This window comes from Zerene cesonia, chromosome 17 (genome assembly GCF_012273895.1).
Source record: "Zerene cesonia ecotype Mississippi chromosome 17, Zerene_cesonia_1.1, whole genome shotgun sequence".
NCBI lineage: Eukaryota > Metazoa > Arthropoda > Insecta > Lepidoptera > Pieridae > Zerene > Zerene cesonia.
The window spans coordinates 2,749,258-2,758,591 of NC_052118.1; the positions used below are offsets into that span (position 1 = coordinate 2,749,258).

Sequence of the window (9,334 nt, forward strand, 5' to 3'; positions counted from 1 at the left end):
GCTGTGGTTAATTGCGGCCCTGTTGCTGGCTTGTGAGGTCTTAAATTCTGTTCCCGAAGCCTTCTTCTAACAGTACTGGTGCTTATGGCCACCCCCTTATCTTCAAGTAAGCGTCGTTGAAGATCTACACCAGATAGGTGTCGATTTCGTAGAACTGATAACACTATATAGCGGTCGTCCCTTTGAGTTGTCACCCTATTTCTTCCAGATCCTGACCTTCTTCGATATTGGCCGGTCTCTAGAAATCTTTGGTAAACTCTCCGAACTGCAGATCGGCTGAGGTTTAACCTCCCAGCCACGAAACGTTGACTTAACCCCTGTTGCAGTAAAGCCACAACTTGGGCCGCCTCAGCTTCATAAGTATCCATTATTTTTACAAAAATTAATCAGAACTATAGCATCAGTTATTTAACTTAACGTGATTTACAAGCGATGCCGAGAAAAGTCAATTTTGAACTGGGAACACGGGCATTATTTGTCCCGACTTAAACCGTCAACTCATCACTTAACAGTATTTCTGCATAAAAAATTGTCAAGTACCTTCAAGTGCAGTAAGATTTACGACAAACATAATGTGAAACATGTTATCAGACCCTAACAACAAAAAACAACAGTGTGAAAAGATTTATTTGTGAAACAATCGATAGTTAGTATACAAAATGAAGGTGGGCCGATTTTTTTGACGACAAGTGTATTTATAAGTTCTTTAAAATAATATTACACACAATCTATTGATCATTCAAACGATAAACTCCATTCGAGGAACAAAGTTACGCTTCGTGGATTAAACTTCTACCGTTGTTCCAATAAAAACAGACTTTAAAAGATTTTTTGCTCATTATTCATACATTTTAAGAGATCAAGCATGTTTTCAATTCGCCAGGTTGTTAGTTTAGTCAAGTTTTTGTTAAAAAAACTTTGATAAAAAGAAAGTTCGATGTTCGAGAACCTTTACATGGAAACTCATTTAAACTTTTGTTAAAATTGTTCTAGTTTCATTTGAATTTCTTGAATTTATTTGTTTTGAAGAAGTAGGTACCTACTTATTTCAAATTTCCTTATCCTAATTATCAGTTAATTTTATTTATATATATAGTATTTGTTTTGCAAAAAGAACTATAACATAATTCGCAGACATCCTATGATATCCTACTAATGTTATAAATGTGAAAGTTTGTAAGGTGCGTTTGTTACTCTTTTTCCGATATTCCTACGGGATACGGACTTACGCAGGTGAAACCGCGGGACGCAACTAATATAATGTAATATAAATTCTCGACCAATATATTTCATCTCATCTAATATATTCCCTTTTGGTATAGCATAAGGGTATGAATCTTGATATTCTACATGATCTCGTGTAACGTACAAGCTTGTATGTATTGTATAAAGTATAAAGTATTATATAAAGGCTTATTAAGAAAAACCAGTGGTTGCGACAAAGGAGAAAATATTTTCTACGGTAATTCTATATACGTACGAGTAGGTATATGGCATACGCCTACGGCAACAAGGGCTGGAGTGTCTCAAAGCGACGTATGTCTGAGACGATAACAATGAATAATATAGCCAACATTGATGCCGACTGACGTTTACGCGGTCACTGGGTTAAGGTTTTGGATTAGATTTTTTGGGTTTCGTACCCAAAAGGGTAAAATGGGGGTCCCATTTTTTTGTTACGGAGATTTCGCTGTCCGTCTGTCTGTCAGTCCGTCTGTCTCTCACCAAGATAGACATATGCGACATAATAATGATGGTTAGACAGTTGAAATTTTTCAGAGATTATCTAGGTTACGTTGGATATAAAATTAAAATATTAATCGATCCATCACAGCGTGCATTATATCTACTTTTATTTTAGATTTCAGTGTTTTACTAATATCTGGTATCTAGGAATTATAGTCATGTCAATTAAAAATAATCATCATCATCAGCCCATATATGTTCCCACTCCTGGGACATAGGCCTCCTATGACGGCTCAGGCTACAATCCACCACGCGGCCAAGTGCGGGTTGGCAGATGTCACATGTCGTCGAACTTTTTAATTCTCGGACATGCCGGTTTCCTCACGATGTTTTCCTTCACAGTATCGAGCTATGGTGATGTTATCCCCATGTGCAGATAAATTGAAAAATATGTTTAGTTCCTGCACGCTCGCCTGGTCTCGAACCCCGACTTATCGATTTTAGAAGTCCGAGGTCCTCACCACTGATCCACCACTGCATATTGGGAAATATGACCTTAATTAATTATAGATTAATAGCTAAAAAGCATGTGGCAAATGCCAACCAGCACTTGGCCAGCGTGGTGGATCAGAGCCTGAACCCTCATAGGATGCCTGTGTCCCTGCAGTGGGAACATATATTTGTTGATGATGAATTATGAGTGAATGATAAGTAAATACAGTATATTTTATTTGATGTAACCTAAAAAAATAAGGAGTTTTGTAAATGCTAAACGTTACCCGCCACTGTAAATGCTATATCAGTAAAATTGGATCTAGATTTCATTACACAAAATATTCAGGGGTTTTTGGTAGCAAGATGCTATTAAAAGGTTTTTCAATGAGATTTTACAGAAACCTTTATAACAATAGACTATCTGGGAAACAAATGCCCCCGTAGAGAAATCTCGACCTTTAAAACTTTATATTTTGTACTGCCTTTATATTTTTAGGGTAGAACGAAAATTTTCTTTCAAAATTTCTCAAATAATTAACTTCTGCCCGTTTCTGACCTGAAACACATATTTTATATAAGTTTAAAAGCTTAAAAAATTTCCATTAAATCGTGCCATTTGTTGGGAACGAAGCGGTTTCTTATTAACCGTATAAAATTTTATAGCGTATATTAAATGTTTTGCTAAGATATATATATTTATAGGCAGATAATATAAAGATGGGAAAATCTGCACTTATCGAAGACGGCCTTGCCACCTATATAAGATTGTATATTCCGCTGTTAAAAGGTTTGTTACTCAAATAAAAAAAACACGTATTTTTAATATGGTATAACCTCAGATAACATAAAACTATACGTATAGCACAGATTAACGCAGAATATTTTAGTAGTAACCAAAAGTCATGGCATGAGACAAGTCAATGTATATTTGGAATCATGTATCATCCGTCATAGTGTTATGAAAACATGGCAAGATACGTCAAATTCATTGCTCAATAAATAAATATCAGATAATCGAACAAAAAATTGTCAGTGTGTTGATCGTAATTTGTTTACTCGTGAGCAGTCAAGCTGTTTATAGGCAGAGCATGACGGCACTTCGCGTATGTGACCTAATGTAGCGTAAGAGTCGTAATAAGCAATAATTAAACATGCTATATGTAATATGTGCAGGTAATATTATGTAAATGAATTCACGTTTCAGTCTTATTTGGAACTAGTGTGTGTGAAGTCCCGTGTCCCCTAGTGGGGTATGGGGCAGATGATGTACATCTGTTTCACTGATCGATTTTCTTTACGGACAAGTAGGCGGTCAACCTTCTGTGTCCTGCCAGACCGAGACATTTTTTTTTTGTGCGTCCCCACCGGGAATTGAACCCAGGACCCCTCGGTTCTACGCTCACGCGTTAACCACTGTACCAAGGAGGCGATCGTTTGGAACTAGCTTTTATGATATTTTCATAATGTGCTTAAATTTATAGCAAGTTCTAATGTTAACTTTTTTGTAAATTCCAATTGAAAAAAAAATAATATTGTCATTTTATAGTTTAATATTTATGTATGCTATCTATTGCAAATAAATATTATATGTTTATTCTAAATGACTTTATGTGATTGAATTCAACATATATGTATGGAATACACCTACTCATACAAAATATGAGTAGGTGTATTCCATATATTTGCTCGCTAATGTTCCACTTAGAAACAAATTAATGAGTATTGAGTATACTCCCTTATATCTTTTCATAAGATGTTCCTTTCGAAGCTTAGGTACCTTTAAAATAAGAAATTCGTCAAATAACCTTACTACCTAATATTTGCATCTTTAAAAAATGGCCAGTATAAAGACTTTCTGAATATATTTTATAAAGGCCAAGAGCAGCTTAACAACTAGCTAGTCCTTATATATGTAAGTATTCAAATTAGCTTATCGATAAACGTATTTACTCTTAGACAAAATGCTCAAGGCCGTCAGATGTACACAAGCAATGTAAACTCTTACGTGCTCTGGTTTTAAACCTTACTGACACACTAATAGCAGCATCATTAAATAATTTGCTTTGTGACGTCACTTAATAAGGATTAAAATAATAAACAAAAACAACAAAATCGGGACCTTTTTAATACGCTTTTATTAGTTTTATCTATTTGTTTGTATGTACGACTGCTTTAGACTAATTTATGACCACTTTAAAAACACAATTTTATTTCTAATATATCTTGAGTAGGTGACAATATTATAATGTTGTATAGATTTCACGAGTTTATTTTATTGTCCTGATGTATCGCGGATTAAATTTATTAAAACGTATTTTATGTGTTTTAGTAAACGATACTTATTTAAAGTTAAATCAAAACACTTTGACACATATTATATTAGGTAAAGAAGCACATCTTTTCTTTTCGTTCTGATATTTCAACAATATTACTGCGTTGTTTAAAGTGAAAAACAACATTTCTTTCTCACCGACTCCAAGCGTTTTAAAAGGAATAAAATTTTAAACTTTCATGTATTTTTCGCGAACGAATGCATCGAAAAACCTATCTTAGAGTAATTGCATTTCAATTACAATTTGCAATGAATAAGCATAAAATATAATTGTTCATAAACCTTGAAATGTATAAAAACGAGGCGTCAAATTGTTCAAGGTTTCATCCTACGTAACTATTATTAAAGATTATAAGAGCACTAGAAACCGACTTGAGAATAATTCAAATTAAATATATTCAATTCTACACGGCTGTGAATATTTAAATTATTTATTGTTTCGATAAGAAACATCATTTATAATTTTTCCGCACTAAATTATTATGTAAATGCTACATATGATCACAATAATGTGTTTTTTTTAATTAAAATTAAAAAAAATCAATAACAGGCGTTATATGAATGAATCTTTATTTTTGCCATTGAAGTCCTGCTCTATAGTATTGTTTATATTGCCGAAACAAATTAATGCACATTACTCGTTTCTTAAAGAAAACGTGTCTCGTGTTGAAAAACCTAAATTAGTAATTACAACAAACATCCTATAAAATGTTAGAATAGATTCACCGAGCGGTATTGTAACAGCTTACCTGGTATACAATAGTGATGTGAGATGTCAAATGTTATCAACTGTTTGTCAACCTATAATCGTTATCAACCAAAAAGTTCAAAGTTCAAAAGTTCATATACCACAGAACTTCACTTTCTATAATATCATCTAAAACACATAAAACCTTACATCCCGATGTTTTCATTACGATACGAAGTCATCGTATTTTCATTTCCATTCACCGAAAACACGTGAACTCTCTATCAAAGATACCAGCGTACTGAGTGGACGTACTGAGTAACGGCTCTGACACAATATCTACGACCTTAATACTTCACAAAACAAATTCTTCATAGAGTTCAATTTACATTGCTGCTTAGAGTAACATTCTTTGGAGATGTTTGCATAAGAAGCCGCATTGGAATAGTTCTTATTTATAAAATTGGTAACGTCTTGGAAAATCGTTGCATTAGTAAGGGGTTATCTTTCTGTCAACGGCATGAAAATGCGACTGTGGGAAGTTCCATCTCTCTGGTCACTTGTTTCATTAATTCTATTTGAATTTGATGCCAAGTTTACTAACGACTTCGAAATAGCGTATTGGCGACATTTGGAGGGCCGTTAATTGTCAATGCTCTTGTAATGGTATCAATTACGGCTAAGCATTTGATATTTAGTATTCATATTGCGAATATTCGTAAATTACACATTGTTTCATACAAAAAATAGAGCCTGTTATTAAAATAGATAGGCAGACGAAAAAATTTCAGATTTAATTTTTCGTTTTATGACATTGAATGCTTTATAAATGAGAAAATTTTAAACAATAGAAAAAAATTACGATCCCGCCTTAATTATTAAATTAAATAAATTTTAATTTATCAACAAATTATTTATTTTTAAACAATTTATTATATTTTTTTTATAAAAGTACATTATGCATTTTCTTGAATAATATGGAAAAGATAATATTGAAGAAGGGACAGAAACATAAAATGCCACGAGTCGCTCTGACTCCCCTCGTAAAACCTTGCGAGATCATTTGTGAAATCAAGAATTCCATACATATAAGTCTTGAATGTATTAAGGAACAATAAAGCAAATACAAAAGATTTCCTTTATAAGGTAACATGAAGCGTTTTCCTCAAACACACATCTTATGGAAGAATTCAAATGAACGATTTTCCTATCTCTCATAGCTGGGGTTGGTTGATACATCTTTTTTTCCTAGTAAAAAAACATGTGATGAACGTGCGGTTAAGTTTACGACTTTACTAGATAAAATAACAAATATTTGTTTATGTCAGCCTTGTTTGGCCCTTTTCTAATGTCTTCATCTATTGTCAAATCGACAACCCTTTACTTCTTCCATTACGTATATTTATTATCATTGTCATATTCGTAAACTTCGTTAATAATTACAGGTAAACCATCTTCGTATAGGTAAGTGTATAGAACTATTCGATTTTTAAATAATGTCATAATAACATGAGAAATTGTTATTTTATTTCTTTCTTTAATAATAGTTATTTAACTTACGCAATTGCATGATTCAAATAAATAAATCCAGCATGTGGGATTAAATTTAACGTTTAAAGACATACATATCTTAATAAAATCTAATACCTTTTGTTTTTTTTTGGATTTAAAAAGTATAAATTAAATTGAATATGTGTGCGAAATGGATTGAATTAATTTTTGTTTCAAATACCTTTAAGCCAACACATTTACATTAAAAAGCGAAGAAAACAAAGCTACTTAATCAAAGTCGCCGGCAGCGCTGTTATTCGTACGCAATTTAGCATTATTTATTTATGGTAACGAATAAAAACAATTTTTCTTTCCCCGAAGACAGAATCAGTTATGAAGACCTCTTTGTAGTGTTGCTAGCAATATTTTTGCGGTGAAAAAATCATACAGTTAAAATAAGTCCTTATATGTCGTGGTTGAAAACTCTTGTCTTTGTTTATACATAAAATATAAACGACTTATCGATCATAAATAAACAAATTATTCTCATAAGCCTTACAAACATCAAAGTCTCTTTAATACGATAGTGTTATGAATGATTATTTAAATAGATGTTAAAATTTTAAACGACTTTAATTACATTTCGGATGTGATATGTTATGGTTTAACAAAAATATATACAGTAATTTAAATGATGTATAACAACACGCATTATAAATTAAATTATTATTAAAAAAAATACTTTCTTATATATTTTTGTCACTACGTAGTTACTCCTGTATTGAAATATATTTCATTTAAAAATATGCGGTAACAATTTTTTCTCCCAAGCGCAAAGAATGTTAAGCACCTAGTTCGAGAGGAGCGGCGTTTGCTTTGTGTTGGAGTGTACGTTTGAAATGTCGCTTTTAGTTATAATTGTATGATTTAATTGTATCCAGGTGCTTCTATTTACGGCTCTCGATGCCACAATTTGTGTGAAATTACAATAGCGTTTGGCATTAGGCTGTCAGTCGTGTGAGAGCTGTCAAAACGTATGGAAGATTAGTGAAGAAGGGAGGCGGTAATGCTATAGCAACAAATTATAAGTCTTATGAATTTGGTGTGTATTAAATAGAAGTGTTAGTTTAAATTATTAATGTGTTCTGCCATGTCTGAAACGTAAAGGGCTCCCTGAAAGAAAATAGTAATGTGATAATAATACAATTATAATTATTAAGAATTAATCGATAGAAATAAGCATCGGTGTTTTTTACTACTTCTTTGTTGTCCTTTTTTTCGTTCTTACGGACATTCTGGATGGGTACGGTAAGTAAAAATGTTTACTCTATCATCATAGCTAGGAAATTCTAAATAAAACTTTTATCTAAATAAATTCTAAGTATAACTATTCAATCAAAATTCAAGTCAATTATAATTGTTTTTGTCGTCAACGGAAAATATAAGTTTCAGATAAATATTTTGTGTTAAAATAATTGTGCTCTATCAATAGACAACCTTTAAGCCTTTGTCAATGATGTCTTGTTCGTACACTGGTGTGCAGTCACCTTTAACATAAAACTTGGGATGTACTAATTAGATAAACGTGGATGTCATATTAAAATTTCCATTTGTATTAGCATGCCGTGAGGTTTGTAATAGGATGTGGAACTAAATACCTATCTACTGTTATGATGTTTTTCCTTTAAAATATTACTATTGTTGTTGCATACGTTATGTATAAACTCAAAAAATTCAGAATCGATAACAAAGACGATAAAAATATATCTAATTTGAAATAATATTCTTACCTGTTTTCGTTATTTCCTAATAAGATAAAACAGCTCCTAAATTGACTTGGAACAGCAAAAATCAAAGCTTCCCCTCAAAATGAGATTTGGCAAATTCAACAAACATGATAGACATCATCTGCAGTGCTTACTCTAATCATTTTCCTTATTAGACGTATAAAGTTATTGAATTTTACGTTTGCATAATATGATTCACATGATATTATGATGTAATATTTTACGTATAAACAAACCACTCTGCCATTATTAAGAAATGAACCACATTAATACATATTAAAAGTGTAAAAGTATGCTTGCTTGGACGTTACTTAATTTTGCAAAGAGTTAAGAAAAGAAATAGGCTGTTGAGAAAATTTGTCAGTCCACTTTGAGACGGCACGTCAACGCATTTTATAAACATGTAATTTTCTGTTATCATAAATACAACATTATGATGTGATTGAAGGTCTTAACAATTTCTTTTATCTCACATCAATGAGGCAATTTAATTAGGTACTATAGTATTGATGATAAAAAATAAACGATATAACAATACTCCTTGATGTCTGTTGCACTTCAGCGCCACTGGGGATGAAATATTTTATTCAAATCTGGTAACGCTCAAAGACACTTCTCTGGAGTACACAGAAAGTTTTTGAGATCATGTCGAGTTTATTCTCCCCAAACGGTGTATGTGGATTTATTCTACACTTTGACCCATCCTTCCGCACGCAACGGAATTACTCAAGTCTCCCCAAAACCAAAAAAAAAACAAACGAAATATAGTTACACAATCGGCTTGATTCCAATCGTACTATATCCTATTTGGCAAGATATAAAACCCATTGAATCCCATTTATATTCATTGCATTG

At 32.2% G+C, this 9,334-nt stretch overlaps 1 protein-coding gene across 5 annotated transcripts in view; it reads right to left on the reverse strand.

Moving 5' to 3' along the window:
• Positions 1-5,498, reverse strand: part of LOC119833690 (CD151 antigen-like) — a 121,985-nt gene extending 116,487 nt beyond the window's left edge. For all 5 annotated transcript variants that reach the window (XM_038357824.1, XM_038357826.1, XM_038357822.1 and 2 more), the window contains exon 1: positions 5,263-5,498. The gene's annotated coding sequence lies outside the window, so the exon portion shown is untranslated. The remainder of the gene's footprint in view (positions 1-5,262) is intronic.
• Between the last annotated feature and the right edge of the window lie 3,836 nt (positions 5,499-9,334).